The 18,234-nt window shown below is 42.8% G+C and overlaps 1 protein-coding gene across 2 annotated transcripts in view; it reads right to left on the bottom strand.

The window, feature by feature from the left end:
• LOC306881354 (myosin-7-like) overlaps window positions 1-8,538 on the bottom strand; it is a 39,571-nt gene extending 31,033 nt beyond the window's left edge. For both annotated transcript variants that reach the window (XM_079435412.1, XM_079435411.1), the window contains exon 1: window positions 8,324-8,538. The gene's annotated coding sequence lies outside the window, so the exon portion shown is untranslated. The remainder of the gene's footprint in view (window positions 1-8,323) is intronic.
• Window positions 8,539-18,234: the final 9,696 nt, after the last annotated feature.

Genomic DNA, 18,234 nt, shown 5'->3' with positions numbered 1-18,234 from the left:
TTCTTTGAAACCACAATAATCGGGAAGACTGCTGACTTGGCAATGATCCAGAAGACGAACATTGACGCCCTCCACAAAGAGGGTAAGTCACAGAGGGTCATTAATGAAAGGTGTGGCTGTTCAGAGTGCTGTATCAAAGCATATTAAATGCAAAGTTGACTGGAAGGAAGAATTTGGGTAGGAAAAGGTGCACAAGCAACAGGAACCGCAAGCTTGAGAATACTGTCAAGCAAAGCTGATTCAAACACTTGTGAGAGCTTCACAAGGAGTGGACTGAAGCTGGAGTCAGTGCATCAAGAGTCACCACGCTCAGACGTCTTCAGAAAAAGGGCTACCAAGCCACTTCTGAACCAGAGACAACGTCAGAAGCGTCTTACCTGGGCTGTGGAGAAAAAGAACTGGACTGTTGCTCAGTGGTCCAAAGTCCTCTTTTCAGATAAAAGTGAATTTTGCATTTCATTTGGAAATCAAGGTCCCAAATTCTGGAGGAAGAGTGGAAAGGCACAGAATCCATGTTGCTTGAAGTCCAGTGTAAAGTTTCCACAGTCAGTGATGATTTGGGCTGCCATGTCATCAGCTGGTGTTGGTCCACTGTGTTTTCTGAAGTCCACAGTCAACGCAGCCATCTACCAGGAAATATTAGAGCACTTCATGCTTCCTTCTGCTGACAAGCTTTATGGAGATGCTAATTTCATTTTCCAGCAGGACTTGGTACCTGCCCACACTGCCAAAAGTACCAAAAGCTGGTTCAATGACCATGGTGTTACTGTGCTTGATTGGCCAGCAAACTTGCCTGACCTGAACCCCATAGAGAATCTATGGGGTATTGTCAAGAGGAAGATGAGAGACACCAGACCCAACAAGGCAGATAATCTGAAGGCCGCTATCAAAGCAACCTGGGCTTCCATACCACCTCAGCAGTGCCACAAACTGATCACCTCCATGCCACGCCGAATTGAGGCAGTAATTAAAGCAAAAGGAGCTCCTACCAAGTATCGAGTACATATACAGTAAATGAACATACTTTCCAGAAGGCCAACAATTCACTAAAAATGTTTTTTTTTCTTATGAAGTATTCTAATTTGTTAAATGTGAGCCTAAATCATCACAATTAAAAGAACCAAAGACTTAAACGACTTCAGTCTGTGAATTGAATTTATTTAATACACGAGTTTCACAATTTGAGTTGAATTACTGAAATATATGAACTTTTCCATGACATTCTAATTTATTGAGATGCACCTGTACATATCAAAGCATGAATGTACACTATTGTTGAAAAGTCTGAGGTCAGTACTTTTATTTTTTTAAGGATTTAAAACTTTAATTCAGGAAGGATGCATTTGTCACAGATGCAGACGGACTCAGAAGGTAAGTGCAATAATGTGTCTTTATTTACAGGACTTGGGTGCTGGTGATCGTGAGACAAGGTGAGTAGCTTCTTGGTCGTGAATCTTGCAGGTGTTGGGTGATAGTGCTAATCGGGTCTTTCTGCCTAGCAGGCGGGTGGAGCGTGATCGGAGAGGAGTCGGATCCCAGACAGATGATCACACACAGACGGGTCTGAAGACTGAGAGGAAGACGGGACGGAGAACAGCAGGTTAGTACACAAGGTAAATGATCAGAGGTAATACTCATCGACTGGAGAGCTTCAGAGTAGAGTCCGGCAGGTAGCAACGAGATCGGACAACTGTGGTGGCTGGGGTGAGTGCTTATGAAGTGTCTGTGATGAGGGTGATGACGAGGTGCAGGTGTGCGTGATTAGAAGTCAGGTGAGGCAGATCTTGGGAGTTGAGTGACGGGGGAGCCTGGCCGTGCTGTTACAGTACCCCCCTCTCCACGGCCTGCTCCTGAAGGCCGACCCCGGCGTCGTGGTGGCCTACCCCGACCACGTGGGGCTGGGAGCTCCGGGTGAGCGGCATGGAAGTCCGACAGAAGGGTTGGATCGAGAACATCCTCTCTGGGTACCCAAGAGCGCTCCTCGGGGCCATAGCCCTCCCAATCTACAAGGTACTCCAACCTGCCACCACGGCGCCGGGAATGTAGGATCTCTCGCACCCTGTAGATGGCGCCTTCGTCTACGATGAGAGGGAGAGGGGGTTCCTCGACCGGACCAGGCTCTGGGGAGACAGAAGGGTAGAAGGGTTTTAGCAGGGACACGTGAAAAACAGGGTGAATTTTATACTGAGGGGGTAGTTGAAGTTTGTATGTTACTGGGTTGATCTGCTCTAGGATGGTAAAGGGGCCAACGAATCTGGGACTCAATTTCCGGCAAGGCAGGCGCAGGCGGATGTCCCGAGTGGACAGCCATACCTTTTGTCCGGGGCGGTAGGAGGGTGTGGCAGCGCGGCGGGCATCGGCTTGGATCTTCTGCCTGCGCACTGCCTGCTGCAGCTGGTGGTGTGCCGCGTCCCAGACCCTCTCGCTCTCCCGGAACCAGTGGTCTACTGCAGGAACATCCGAGGGAATACCCGTCCACGGGAACAATGGGGGCTGGTAGCCGAGTACGCACTGGAAGGGTGTAAGACCTGTAGAGCTTTGGCGTAGGGAGTTCTGCGCGTACTCGGCCCAGCCCAAGAACTGGTTCCAAGAGTTCTGGTGGCTATGGCAGACGGTTCTTAGGAAACGGCCGATTTCTTGAATTTTTCGTTCAGTCTGTCCGTTAGACTGCGGATGGTAGCCGGATGTCAAGCTGACGGTCACACCTAGGAGAGTGAAGAAGGCCTTCCAAACACGTGATATGAACTGGGGTCCCCTATCGGACACAATATCTTCTGGTATGCCATAGTGGCGGAATACATGATTGAAGAGTAGTTCGGCAGTCTGAAGAGCCGTGGGTAGGCCTGTGAGCGGGATTAGGCGGCAGAACTTGGAAAATCGATCTATGATGACAAGGATGCAGGTGAAAGTGTCCGAGACGGGCAGGTCGGTGATGAAATCCACTCCTAGGTGTGACCACGGGCGGTTAGGTGTGGGAAGTGGAACGAGTTTGCCAGAGGGGAGATGACGGGAGGTTTTGGAGATGGCACAGTCCGGACAGCCCTGAACGAACCTTCGTACGTCCCTGGCCATATTGGGCCACCAGAAGCGATCTTGTAGCAGCGAGAGGGTGGCGTTGGCCCCGGGGTGGCCAGTACCGAGGGAGGTATGCGACGAGAAGATGAGCGGGGTTCGTTGAGTTCTAGGTACATACTGGCGATCTGGAGGGCAGCCCGGCGGATTGGCAGGAGGATTCTCTGAGGCGACTGGTGGAGAGGACCATTGGATGGGACTGATTAACATCTCCGTCGGCAGAATGCCCTCTGGCTCCTCCGGACCTTCCTCAGGGGCATGGACTCGGGAGAGAGCGTCTGCTTTCAAATTACGGGGCCCTGGACGATAGGAAATCTTGAAGTTAAACCGGGTAAAGAATAGAGCCCATCTGGCTTGGCGGGGGTTCAGCCGTTTGGCCTCACGCAAGTACTGAAGATTTTTGTGGTCCGTCAGAACCAGGAAGGGATGAAGGGCCCCTTCCAACCAGTGCCTCCATTCCTCCAGGGCGAGCTTGATAGCTAACAATTCTCGATTCCCGATATCATAGTTCCTCTCCGCCGGGCTGAGTTTCCGGGAAAAGAAGGCACATGGATGGAGCTTGGGAGGCGTCCCCTGCTGCTGGGACAAAACCGCACCAACACCTGTGGTGGAGGCATCTACCTCCACGACGAATGGCAGATTCGGGTCAGGGTGAACTAGGAGTGGTGCGGTTGTGAAGGCTTTCTTTAGGTTCAGGAAAGCTGTTGTGGCGCTGGAGTTCCATGCAAGAGTTTTGGTTCCCCCTTTGAGGAGGTCTGTGAGAGGGCTGGTGATGGTACTGTACTGAGCAATGAAACGACGGTAGAAATTTGAAAATCCGAGAAAGCGTTGCAGTTCCTTGATGGTACCCGGTTGTGGCCAAGAGGTGATGGCCTCCACCTTCTTTCTGTCCATGCGGACACCACCCTTTTCTATAATATAGCCCAGGAAGTGGACGCGGGTTTGGTGAAAGGTACATTTTTCGGCCTTGAGGTAGAGATGGAACCTCCGCAGCTGTTGAAGGACCTCCGCAACGTGTTGGCGGTGTTCGGCCAGGCTCCGGGAGTAAATCAAAATATCGTCAATATAGACGATGACGAAACGATGGAGGTACTCCCGGAGCACCTCATTCATGAATCCCTGGAAGACCGAGGGAGCGTTGACGAGTCCATAGGGCATAACCCTATATTCATAGTGGCCGGTGGGCGTGACAAAAGCGGTCTTCCACTCGTCTCCCTCTCGGATCCGAATGAGATTGTAGGCGCTGCGGAGGTCCAGCTTGGTGAAGATAGTTGCGCCGCGGAGTTGTTCCAGGGCCGTAGGGACAAGAGGAAGAGGGTACCGATACTTGACTGTGATGTCATTGAGCTTACGGTAGTCGATGCATGGGCGAAGGCCACCATCCTTCTTGGCCACGAAGAAAAAGCTGGACGCAGCAGGGGAGGTAGATGGTGTGATGTAACCTTGTCGCAATGCCTCCTCGATGTACTCCTCCATGGCCTTCTGCTCTGGTAGTGACAAAGGATAAATCCTTCCCCGCGGTACTGACTCACCCGGTAGCAGATCAATTGCACAGTCCCATGGCCGATGCGGTGGTAGCTGAGAAGCCCTTTTTGGGCAGAAGACGTCCTGAAATAGGCTGTATTCGGCTGGGATGTCGACAGACTGCTGGGCGACAGGGCTCTCTATGGAGGTGGAGTAGAGGGGAAGTGAAGCTTGGGTCTCAGCGGTGGGCGACGGCAATGATGGGAAACATCTTGGGAAACAGCAACTACCCCATTTTAAAACCTCACCGGTACTCCAGGACAACGTCGGGTTATGTTGAATGAACCAGGGGAGACCCAAGATGATGTCCACCCGGGACTCCTCTATCACCAGCAAATGAATTTCTTCCTGATGCAGGCTGCCCACTTGTAGTAGTAAAGGCCCCACACAGTGTTTCACCAGACGACGGGAAAGGGCTTTACCTGTTATGGTTTCGATTTGGTAAGTTGTCTCGGTGTTGATGGTCTGGAGCTGGAGCTGCTTGCAGAGGAGACCAGAGATGAAGTTCCCCGAAGAGCCGGTGTCGAGGAGGACGGTGACTGACAGGGAAAAGGAATCGGTGATTAGCTGAGCCTGAGTGGTAAGAGGTTGCATCTTCGGGAAGGTAGGTCGGAGTCCACTCACCGTCAGCCGTGAGGGACGAAGAGGGCAATCCAGGATGAGGTGAGAGTTGCTTCCACAATATAGGCACAAACCCCCTTGTAGACGTCTTCGGCGTTCTCCGGGAGTGAGGTGATAGGAATCAGTGATCATAGGCTCAGGTGGGTTACTTTCAGACGAGGGCAGCGTGGATGTAGTGCGGGGGTTATTGGTCTGGTGGGACTCAGGGCTGCAGGCTCGCATTCTGTTAGAGCAGCGTACGGCCAGCTGGATAAACTTCTCCAGGCCGAAAGTGTCATCGTAAGCTGCAAGTTGTAAGCGCACCGAGGGGTTTAAGCCCTGGCGGAAGGCAGTCAGAAGCGAGGGCTCGTTCCATCCGCTCGCAGCCGCGAGGGTACGGAACTTGAGGGAATACTCACGGGTGGATAAAGAGCCCTGCCGCAGCCGATACAGCTGTTCGCCAACTGTGGAGTCGCCTGGTGAGTGGCTGAAAACTTCGCGAAAATGGCTCATAAACTGGGAGAAGGAGTGAGTCGCGGGACCAGCTTGAGACATAATAGTTTCTGCCCACTTGAGCGCTGGACCGGTGAGTGAGGAGATGATGAACGCTATCTTAGATTTATCTGAGGTGAACATTTGTGGGTGAAGATCGATAGTGAGATTACACTGCAAAATGAAACCATTGCATTCTTCTGGTTCACCTGAGTAGGGCGCTGGTCTGGCCATGGGACTGGCGAACATTACCGGAGAAGGAGAGCTGATGGCTGGTGGATTCAGTGGAACGGGGGGTGGTGAAGAGGTGGTAGCTGGTGTGAGGAGCCTCTTCACTAAGTCGACTAGCTCTTGGAAGGGATCAGGCGTGCTCATGTTGTTACCGGTCTTGGTCCGATCTTCTGTCACAGATGCAGACGGACTCAGAAGGTAAGTGCAATAATGTGTCTTTATTTACAGGACTTGGGTGCTGGTGATCGTGAGACAAGGTGAGTAGCTTCTTGGTCGTGAATCTTGCAGGTGTTGGGTGATAGTGCTAATCGGGTCTTTCTGCCTAGCAGGCGGGTGGAGCGTGATCGGAGAGGAGTCGGATCCCAGACAGATGATCACACACAGACGGGTCTGAAGACTGAGAGGAAGACGGGACGGAGAACAGCAGGTTAGTACACAAGGTAAATGATCAGAGGTAATACTCATCGACTGGAGAGCTTCAGAGTAGAGTCCGGCAGGTAGCAACGAGATCGGACAACTGTGGTGGCTGGGGTGAGTGCTTATGAAGTGTCTGTGATGAGGGTGATGACGAGGTGCAGGTGTGCGTGATTAGAAGTCAGGTGAGGCAGATCTTGGGAGTTGAGTGACGGGGGAGCCTGGCCGTGCTGTTACAGCATTAAATTGATCAGTGACAGTCAAGAAATGTATAAGTTACAAAAGATTTCGGTAACACTTTATAATAACTGCACGCTATGAATCAGTAGGTAAGCATTAGTAAATAGTCACTTCATCCTTTCTAAAGCATTGTCCCAACATTAATAGTCATTATTAAGCAGTTTATAAATGCAGCTATAAATACCTTGTTCTTTATAACCATATCTCTTACAAAGGAGATTTAAAGGCTCAGTTATCTTCCAAAGAGAAAAAATAAACAAACAGAACACAGATGGATACAGAATGCTAAAAAAAATTAACTGTACAACTGTACACTTGATTTTTTTTTTTCTATGACATTGCAGAGGTTTATTTTTTATCAAGTGTACAGTCGTACAGTTTTATTTTTTGCATCTTGAAAAAAATATTTCTGTGTTCTGGGGTGGTGATGTGGTGATGGCGCAGTGGATAAGACACATGCCTTTGGTGTGAGAGACCCGGGTTCGAATCCACTGTGAGACACCAATGTGTCCCTGAGCAAGACACTTAACCCCTAGTTGCTCCAGAGGCGTGCGACCTCTGACATATATAGTAATTGTAAGTCGCTTTGGATAAAAGCGTCAGATAAATGTAAATGTTCTGTATTGTTTCATTTTTCTGTTTGGAAGATAACTGAGCCTTTAAATCTCCTTTGTAAATGCTTTACAAGGCATAAATATTCCTCACTTTAGATGAGCTCACAAAAATAGATGACTGGCAACTATTAAATGTTTTATAACTACTTGACTTAATTATGAATCACAGCAGGTATATGTGTTAATAAAGCATTTATTAAAGGGTTACTCCACCCCAAAATGAAAATTTTGTCATTAATCACTTACCCCCATGTCGTTCCAAACCCGTAAAAGCTTTGTTCGTCTTCAGAACACAAATTAAGATATTTTGGATGAAAACTGGGAGATTTGTGACTGTCCCATTGACTGCCAAGTAAATAACACTGTTAAGGCCTAGAAAAGTATGAAAAGCATGGTCAGGATCGTCCATCTGCCATCAGTGGTTCAATCTGAATTTTATGAAGCGACGAGAATACTTTTTGTACGCAAAGAAAATTGTTGAAAAAAGTCATTATTTTTATTTTCTTTGAGTACAAAAAGGATTCTCATCGACGATCCTGACCATGCTTTTCATACTTTTCTAGGCCTTAACAGTGTTATTTACTTGGCAGTCAATGGGACAGTCACAAATCTCCCAGTTTTCATCCAAAATATCTTAATTTGTGTTCCGAAGACAAACAAAGCTTTTACTGGTTTGGAACGACATGGGGTGATTAAGTGACAAATGACAAAATCTTCATTTTGGGGTGCCGAGATTTCAAAAGGGGGGGAAGTGGTGTGTGGCCAAGTATGTGACCCATACTCTGAATTTGTGCTCTGCATTTAACCATCCAAGTGCACACACAGTAGTGAACACACACCCGGAGCAGTGGGTAGCCAATGCTGCGGCACCCGGGGAGCAGTTGGAGGTTCGGTGCCTTGCTCAAGGGTCTCACCTCAGTCGTGGTATTCTGAAGAATAATGTGACATTGAAGATTACAATAATGGCAGCTGAAAATTCAGCTGTCATCATAGGAATGAACCACATTTTTATAACAAAATTACTTTTATTTATTTTTTCTATAATATTTCACAATATTACTGTTTTACTGTATTTTTTGATCAAATAAATGCCCTGGTGAGCACAACAGACTTTAAAACAAAACAAGAAATCTTACCTCAAACTTTTATAAATGGTAATGCAAGCACCCAATTTCTTCAAGATGATCTTCAAACATAGCAAACATAAGATTCTGTTTTGACATGACAAAATCCAGCATCCTAAATAGGAATACCATTGCCTATTGCATTGTTTTGTATTGATACTGGAAAGTATGTGAATTTTGAAATAGAAAGGCTTCATTGGAGGCTATGGTCTAGTGTCCAGTGATATGGCGGCAGGCAGGGGTGCTGATGGTTCTTGTTAGCAGAGATTATCAGAAGACGTCACTAATGCAGCAGATTCCCAGCCAACTTGGTATGTTCACCAGAGAGACTTTTCAACACCTTGTTGATGTTCCTGTCACTCCAGAGCAGAGGTAATGACATTTATTATGGCTAAACTCATATCAGCAAACTGTGGGATGAATCTGTTGACTATAGGACAGAATTTGTATTAATACAGTTAGAATAATACAGTTGTTTAACCAATACTGGAAATCCATCTGAACCAACTCTTATGCAGATAAAACGTTTAAAAAATGAATAACAATAAGATTAAGGCAGTAAAGAAGGCATTTTAAACCTTTTTTATAATGCCTTTTTTCTATAATTTATAAATATACGTGTTATTGTTACCAGTTATTGTATTTATAACATCTATAACTGTAAATGCTATAAATGTATTAGTATATGTAGAAATGAACATTAACCAAGATATTAAATATACAGTACATCACTTTAATAATCAAGCAGTTTAACACTTATAAATGCTGTAAAAGTATTGACCATTATTAGTATCATTAAATTAGAACATATTAACTATTTTATTAAGTAATGTTAATCTGTACAACTTTAAGTTTTACTAAACCAAAAAAAATTAAAAAGAGGCCTACCTACAGTATCTCACAGAAGTTCGTACACCTCTCACATTTTTGTAAATATTTTATTATATCTTTTCATGTGACAACACTGAAGAAATGACACTTTGCTACAATGTAAAGTAGTGAGTGTACAGCTTGTATAAGAGTGTAAATTTGCTGTCCCCTCAAAATTACTCAACAAAGCCATTAATGTCTAAACCGCTGACCACAAAAGTGAGTACACCCCTAAGTGAAAATGTCCAAACTGGGCCCAATTAGCCATTTTCTCTCCCCAGTGTCATGTGACTCGTTAGTGTTACAAGGTCTCAATTGTGAATGGGGAGCAGGTGTGTTAAATTTGGTGTTAAATTTTTCTCACTCTCTCATACTGGTCACTGGAAGTTCAACATGGCACCTCATGGCAAAGAACTCTCTGAGGATCTGAAAAAAATATTTTTTGCTCTACATAAAGATGGCGTAGGCTATAAGAAGATTGCCAAGACCCTGAAACTGAGCTGCAGCACTGTGGCCAATACATACAGCGATTTAACAGGACAGGTTCCACTCAGAACAGGCCTCGCCATGGTCGACCAAAGAAGTTGAGTGCATGTGCTCAGCGTCATATCCAGAAGTTGTGTTTGGGAAATAGACGTATGAGTGCTGCCAGCATTGCTGCAGAGGTTGAAGGGGTGGGGAGTCAGCCTGTCAGTGCTCAGACCATACGCCACACACTGCATCAAATTGGTCTGCATGGCTGTCGTTCCAGGAGGAAGCCTCTTCTGAAGATGATGCACAAGAAAGCCCGCAAACAGTTTGCTGAAGACTGCCAGATTACTGGAACCATGTCCTGTGGTATGATGAGACCAAGATAAACTTATTTGGTTCAGATGGTATCAAGCGTGTGTGGCGGAAAACAGGTGAGGAGTACAAAGACAAGTGTGTTTTGCCTACAGTCAAGCATGGTGGTGGGAGTGTCATGGTCTGGGGCTGCATGAGTGCTGCCGGCACTGGGGAGCTACAGTTCATCGAGGGAACCATGAATGCCAACATGTACTGTGACATACTGAAGCAGAGACTGGGCCGCAGAGCAGTATTCCAACATGATAATGACCCCAAACACACCTCCACGATTACCACTGCCTTGCTAAAGAAGCTGAGGGTAAAGGTGATGGACTGGCCAAGCATGTTTCCAGATCTAAACCCTATTGAGCATCTGTGGGGCATCCTCAAATGGAAGGTGGAGGAGTGCAAGGTCTCTAACATCCACCAGCTCCGTGATGTCATCATGGAGGAGTGGAAGAGGACTCTAGTGGCAACCTCTGAAGCTCTGGTGAACTCCATGCCCAAGAGGGTTAAGGCAGTGCTGGAAAATAATGGTGGCCACACAAAATATTGACTCTTTAGGCCCAATTTGTACATTTTCACTTAGGGGTGTATTCACTTTTGTGGCCAGCGGTTTAGACATCAATGGCTGTGTGCTGAGTTATTTTGAGGGGACAGCAAATTTACACTGTTATACAAGCTGTACACTCACTACTTTACATTGTAGCAAAGAGTCATTTCTTCAGTGTTGTCACATGAAAAAATATAATAAAATATTTACAAAAATGTGAGGGGTGTACTCACTTCTGTGAGATACTGTATGTTTTCTTAAAAGGAGTCACAACATGTAAGTACATCCATCATTTCGGCTTCAACAAGAGACAGCTGTGATAAAAGTGGTTATTGAAAAGTTTCTGATGCATTAGGCAGGGGATAACTAGGTGCTAGATGTAACATGCATTTGGTGGCTATTAGCCATAGGAATATTGTGAGAGGTCTCACAGTCACACCATTCCTCGAACAGCACATAAACACAATAGACTACTAATATATGGCCGTCAAACAGTCGACAGTCCTAATGTTTATTTCCAAACAAAAAGTAACAGGATAACAGGTTGTCATAACAATGTCAACCCCCCATTTAATAAACAGGATGTCTGAGAGCACAAAGAGCAGCGCTTGAATAGTGTGAATGTTTCTTATTAGCACGTTGCCTGAACTCTTAATAAAGTAAATTCTAAATAAACTACAGATCAACAAGTTCTTTTAATGAAAAGTGGCATCTGAGGTCAAGAACTTTAAGCAGTGAGGTAGGCTACATATACTATTTTTTTTACTCTTTTAAATACAGTATATACAAATTTACGTTATGACGTACAGATATAATAGAAGTGGCCTCAGCACATCACCAGATTTATTTAGCTTTTATTCATTGTCAATACTATGGAAGAATATTCAGGACTTTTTTCAGAAGGAATTGCAAATTGTATTTTCAATTGCGTTTTCCACATGTGGGCGCATAAATTGTGACAATCCAAATGCAATTGCAAATCTTGCATTACAGTTTACATTTTCACTTTCGCGAACGCACAGTGACTGCCACATTTCAAATGAAAAAGCAAAGTCCATTTGCAACTGTATTTCTCATGTCTTACAAGCTATAAGCCTGTCATATTTAAATAGCTAAGCCTGTCATATTTAAATAACAATATTAATTACCACATTTGCCTTTTTACTTTCTCTGCTTCTTGCATGTAACCTACCAAAACTCAAATGGAATCGCAATTCCTTTTGCATTTGAATTTCCTGTCTTCACTGAAAGCTGTCAATCAATGTGAGTGGGCGGGACTATACTAGGGGGCGTGTTTGTATTGGGAGGTAACGTCACTCGTAGACGACCGTGCCGAATGCTTTGATCAATGCAGGTGATCGGTAAAGGCTCCTCTAAAGGCAGCTGCCAATCAGTTCGTGCCTGTGTGAACGAACAGAAAACCTTCCTGGAACAATACATTTTTTTTATATAATAATTATTATAATTTTTTTTTTACCCCAAATGTAGCGGTTATACCCTGCTAACAGTGGGAGCGACAGCGGTACGCACAATAGGTCAATATTCACTATTACCCAAACGCTTTTCACCTGTCTCAACATCAATCACTGTTTCTCTCATTCCGATTGATGCAAATGAGTAAACAGACAGTGCAGTTCTGCACTTATTACAGTACATTTTATTCCTTTCTTTTAATCTGTAAAACAGTGATGAAAAAACAGTGCCAATCTATATTTATCTACCCATTTTCCACCTTCTTTATTTTGTATTTCATATTTTAACAGTTTGAATCCGTAATGGAGCATGCATCCCATGGGCAGTGGCACCAAAGCATCGCACAAGTCTCCAGATCTCTCACTGTGTACAGCCACCGGACACCGCGATTGATGCACATGATTTTTAATATTACTTCACCTTGGCTGTGGCATGTTCTGTGACAGCTGTGCCTATCGTTGGTGTAAAGTGAAGTCTCATCTAGGGCAGGCAGAGTAGGAGTAGCAGTATTTTCTGTTTTGTCAAGTGCATCAATTGGAGTGTAAACAGACTGAGAGATCTTGAGGAAGGTTCTCTATTATAAGATAGGAATAAGATATAGGTGGCAAATAGGTAAATACGTGCAGATTTGTGCCTCAATCGGAGTGCAAACAGTAAAAGATCTTGAAGCAGGTGATGCGATCTATTATTACGGAAGTTCTAAGCAGCCATGCATTTTTTTCCCTTCTTGTTTTCTCGTGATCATGACTTTATTTTTGTTGTGATCTCGACATAACAAACGTTGTTTTCTCGTTATCATGACTTATTTTTCTTGAGATCTCAATTTCTTATTTTTAATCTTTATTGTTAATAAATGTATATTAATAAGAAATGTGATTTGCATATGTGTATAATTTAGTTCAGTGATGTTATACAGTGTTGTAGCCTAATTGTTAAAAATAAATGTATTTTCTACATTTCTTTGTAAGAAACGATAAGTGTAGAATTGTCTGTTTACTCATTTGCATCAATCGGAATGAGAGAAACAGTGAGTGAAAAGCGTTTGGGTAATAGTGAATATTGACCTATTGTGCGTACTGCTGTCGCTCCCACTGTTAGCAGGGTATAATTGCTGCATTTGTGGTAAAAAAAAATATTATAATAATTATTATTATAAAAAAATAATGTATTGTTCCAGGAAGGTTTTCTGTTCGTTCACACAGGCACGAACTGATTGGCAGCTGCCTTTAGAGGAGCCTTTACCGATCACCTGCATTGATCAAAGCATTCGGCACGGTCGTCTGCGAGTGACGTCACCTCCCAATACAAACACGCCCCCTAGTATAGTCCCGCCCACTCACATTGATTGACAGCTTTCCGTGAAGACAGGAAATTCAAATGCAAAAGGAATTGCGATTCCATTTGAGTTTTGGTAGGTTATATGCAAGAAGCAGAGAAAGTAAAAAGGCAAATGTGGTAATTAATATTGCTATTTAAATATGACAGGCTTAGCTATTTAAATAGGACAGGCTTAGCTCGTAAGACATGAGAAATACAGTTGCAAATGGACTTTGCTTTTTCATTTGAAATGTGGCAGTCACTGTGCGTTCGCGAAAGTGAAAATGCAAACTGTAATGCAAGATTTGCAATTGCATTTGGATTGTCACAATTTATGAGCCCACATGTTGAAAACGCAATTGAAAATACAATTGAATATTCTTCCATACAATACTATTTTTAATGAACCAAATTAAACTACATCATTGGACCATTTCATCTGGAAGGTTTAGTATTTGAGACAATGCCTGTAAGTGACTCGTGACTGATTGTATGATGCTGGGCACGACGCATATCGTTGCGTCTGTATCATCTCTGTACTGGATGGATTTAGCACTTATTTCAGCCCAGTGGTGGGACGGAGCACACCCAGTCGTGCAGCTGCCCTGGATGTCAATCAAAGCTTTAGCAGAGGATTAACAATAAGTGCCAGGGATGACTGTGCTCTTCAGTCAAGAGAGCAGAAAGCATATTTTATCTGGGTATCATAAGAACCAAAGGTTAGATGTAGTTACGAAGCTAAATGGCCTCCAATCATTCTGTTAATGATTTGAGCCTCGAGATGTGCAGTGTAAGTAGTGATTAACAGTGGAGTGTTTATATGAACACAGGCCATTTATAGTAGAACTAAAGATGTAAATGGTGCCTTTATTGATTATAAAAAAGTTGACAGACTAAGAATATGATACAAAGGCAATAAAGGTAAAATTAACTTTTAATGTGTCTAATTGGTCATAAATGAGCATTAGAATGTGTGATGGGTTGTTTTATATTGTAGAACTACAGGATGTTTTAAAAGGTTCTGTTGTGTGGCTATTTATAAAAAAACAAAGACAGCTGATAAACCGCAGACATGCTGTCCATTCTATGAGGATGACACTGTGACTCCAGTCATTCCCAAGAGCCCATTTTAAGAGTCAGTGAACACCTGGGACATATTCCTATCAGTGTCGTTATTTGTACATGGCATTTCCAGCCTTAAAACATAATGACTTGTACATATTTACATTCACACATACACACACACACACACACACACACACACATGCGCACACACATATAGTTCTAGCTCACAATAATCTTTTGGTTTATATATTTAGTAACCTAAAAGAAATGAGCAGTGGTAGAAAGAGTACTAAAATTTGTACTTAATTACAAGTATTGATACACTGGTGAAATAATACTCCATTACAAGTAAACATACTGGTGTCAAAACGGTACTTAAGTAAAAGTACTCTTCTCTAAAACTACTTAGAGTACCAGTTACTAGTTACTTTTTAGCGGCGATATTTAATGAATTACCAAAAAATATTAATTAATATCTTCACTTCTGGGTCCTAATGCTCTGCCAGATGCCCCAAGAAAACAACAAACTGTGCTAATGTACACCCACGATGTCATGTAATACTGAAAAATTATAACCCTAACCTTTATCTCCATACTGAAAACCCAGATGGCCAGACAGTGATTCAGCTGAAATATTTGTGCCTGAGACACTGTGAGCACGGAGACTGTAGTGTGCACAGCAAATTTTTAAATAGCTTAAATGTATAATATTAATTAAATAGTGCTCATAAATGGCTGTTGAGATAGGATTCTCAAGTGAAATGAGTATAGAGACATGGACCCGGAAACAGCAGTCCTTACGTCATACTTAAGAAGAGGATTCTCCACAAGCCATCAAACTGATGTCATAAAAGCGAGAACGCCATTCCAGAGCGGAAGCAAATTTTCAGTTTTTGATTAAATATTACGATGGCAGAGAATTTTTTTTCCCGGTGTATTGACTTGCACGGTTTAATTATTCACCACCACAAGACTAGTCATGTGCACTAAAAAAGTAAGTAGGGTCATTTTTGATTTCATGATGACTTCAATCATTTTCAATACCATTGGCAAAACTACCACATGTATACTGCCATATATATATTTTAATATTTCAAATTGTTTTGTTCATCCATTTTTTGCAAGGCAAACATTATTTCAAGCTTTGAGTGATTTAATCCAAGTCTTCTAAAAAAAGGTACGTTCACTTTATATGATGAACTGATTTTAATACAGGCTTTTATTTACATAGCCTATAAACATTGAATAATTACAACCTGGTCTCATAAAAATACGCACTAGGTTGAATAATTACCATTACACAAATCTCAGTCTTAAACATTTGGTCATTCTGTGTATTTGTGTCTTTAAAATTGGGTAAATTTGTTGCAAAAGCTTACAAAGAAGCTTGATTTCAAACTGAACTGAATTTAAAAAAAAAAAAAAAGACAAGTACACAGTCAGTAATAAAGTTCTAAAACAAATGGCCTCGATTTACTTTAGGTATTCGAAATATGACAACACTGAATTTTTATAAGCAGTGATTTAAGAGCCATATGTGTTATTTATTTAGATAAATGGAACATCAGCTGGCTTTGACCTGTAATGTCTGTACAATGTAGTGATGCAGTTAGACTAGGATATTTATATGTACAAACCATAGAAATATCCCATTCCGAAATATTTCTAGCATAAACTTACATTGTAAAGAAATTAAAGTTCCATCTTTCATATTGAAAGACTTTCTGGTGCATTTCAATTTCCAGTAGCATTTTCATCGGTCAGGCATGGATCTATTCTGAATGATAACTTTTGACAAAGTTTAATCTAGTAGGTGCAAAGATAAATAATTTCTACTATAAAAGCACGGAGAGATCGAGATAGCACACAGTCTGAGTGCGCACAAGCAATATCGGAGTGAAAGGACAGGCAGTTTATTTGTATAAGTTAGGGCTATTTGAGAGCTCGCATCCAGTTTTCTGCGATTACATGACTGTGTTGTTATGTTACAATAAAGCGCTCGCCACATTTGCGCAGGAATGATTAAAATTATGCGAAATACCTGCAATCCCGCGTGGATATTCAGACTCTGTAACTGACAGGAGGCGGATGCGGGTCAAACTCTGTCGGAGAGGAGAGAGCGAGACGCAGTTTGTATCGGTGTAGGCCAGTGGTTCCCAACCACGTTCCTGAAGGGCCCCCAACACTGCATGTTTTGTCACCTTAATCAAACACACCTAATTCGGATCAAAGGAGAGATGCAAAATGTGCAGTGTTGGGGGGGCTCCAGGAACGTATTTGGGAACCACTGGTGTTTGCTATAGCTACTGTGGAAAATGAGTAATGGAACCGTGTCAGATATTTCAGTATCGGTATTAAAATATAGATATTTATGATAACACTACCATGTAGTTTGTTTCTCCAAACTTTTGACTCCAGTACTGAGCTCTTTGTCTGATCAGCTGCTCTTCAACTGCTGCTACGGCTTTTCCCGGTTCAGAAAAGACGAACTGATTTAAATGTTACAAAGTAGATTATTTTGCTTAATTTGTACTTAATTAAGTACAAGTAAAAGTACAGCTTTAAAAATATACACAAACAAGTACATGTTGGCCTACCGAAAAAAAACTAGGCCTACTTAATTACAGTAACGTGAATAGTTGTAATTCGTTACCTCCACCACTGGAAAAAAGACATGCAGAAAGTAATTCATTTGATTAAATTGACAAAGTATCCTATTGTTCATCCTGTGCAAGCATGAAGTATCTGCTAAATTAATATATTTAGGCTACTGATCTCTTACAGATGAAGAATTTGTGTACACATCAATTACAATGAGAGAAAAAGAAAAAAAAACGTTCTTGTACAAACCTTAAAGTTTAACTTGATAATCCTCAACTCAAGAACCAGGAGGCGTCATTGGATAAGATACCAAAGGAGTTGCTCATTTGTTGAAGAGAGTTATTATTAAACCCCTTTAAAGCGCCCCCTTCTGGTAAACAGTTGAACACAATGAACACAAGCTGTACCATATACTGGGTGCTGTAGCCTTGACTCAGTGAGCACAGCTTCTTGGGGGTAATTCTGTACTACAAAAACTAATACACACATATATTAAAAAGTGTGTGTGTGTGTGTGTGTGTGTTTGTGTGTGTGTGTGTACTTGTTTAAACATACCTGTGAGGGCCAAATGTACTCACTTATATAGTGAAATATGACAACTCACTAGTGAGGACATTTTACTGGTCCTCGCTTTTTAAAAAGGCTTAAAAATGGGACAAAACATGGTTTTATTTGAATCTAGTGTTTTTCACATGTTTGGGTATAGGGTAGGTTTAGAGGCAGGGCTTGGGTTAGGGCAGGGGTCACCAGACTCGGTCCTGGAGGGCCGGTGTCCTGCAGGGTTTAGCTCCAACTTGCCTCAACATACCTGCCTGGACGTTTCTAGTATACCTAACAAGACCTCGATTAGCAGCTTCAGGTGTGTTTGATTAGGGTTGGAGCTAAACTCTGTAGGAAACCGGCCCTCCAGGACCAAGTGTGACCCCTGGGTTAGGGCATAGAAAATATCATTAACCTGATATAAAATCAATGTACTAATATACTGAAATGTTTTATTACATCATATCAATAACCTACGTAATGATGTCAATTTGATCATCATTTTGATCATTTCAATGTTTTGTAGTCACTGCATTATAAATAATATAATAATAATAATAATTTGTGACATTTATCTGGGTATATGTACGTCCACTTTTCTGGGTACTCCAAGCGCTTTACATAGAAGGGGGGAATATCCTCAACCACCCCTAATGTGCAGCATCCACCTGGATGATGC

Source organism: Barbus barbus (assembly GCF_936440315.1).
Source record: "Barbus barbus genome assembly, chromosome: 15".
Taxonomy (NCBI): Eukaryota; Metazoa; Chordata; class Actinopteri; order Cypriniformes; family Cyprinidae; genus Barbus; species Barbus barbus.
Note: the sequence above shows the minus strand (reverse complement) of the source record. Positions and strands in the feature narration are given on the sequence as shown.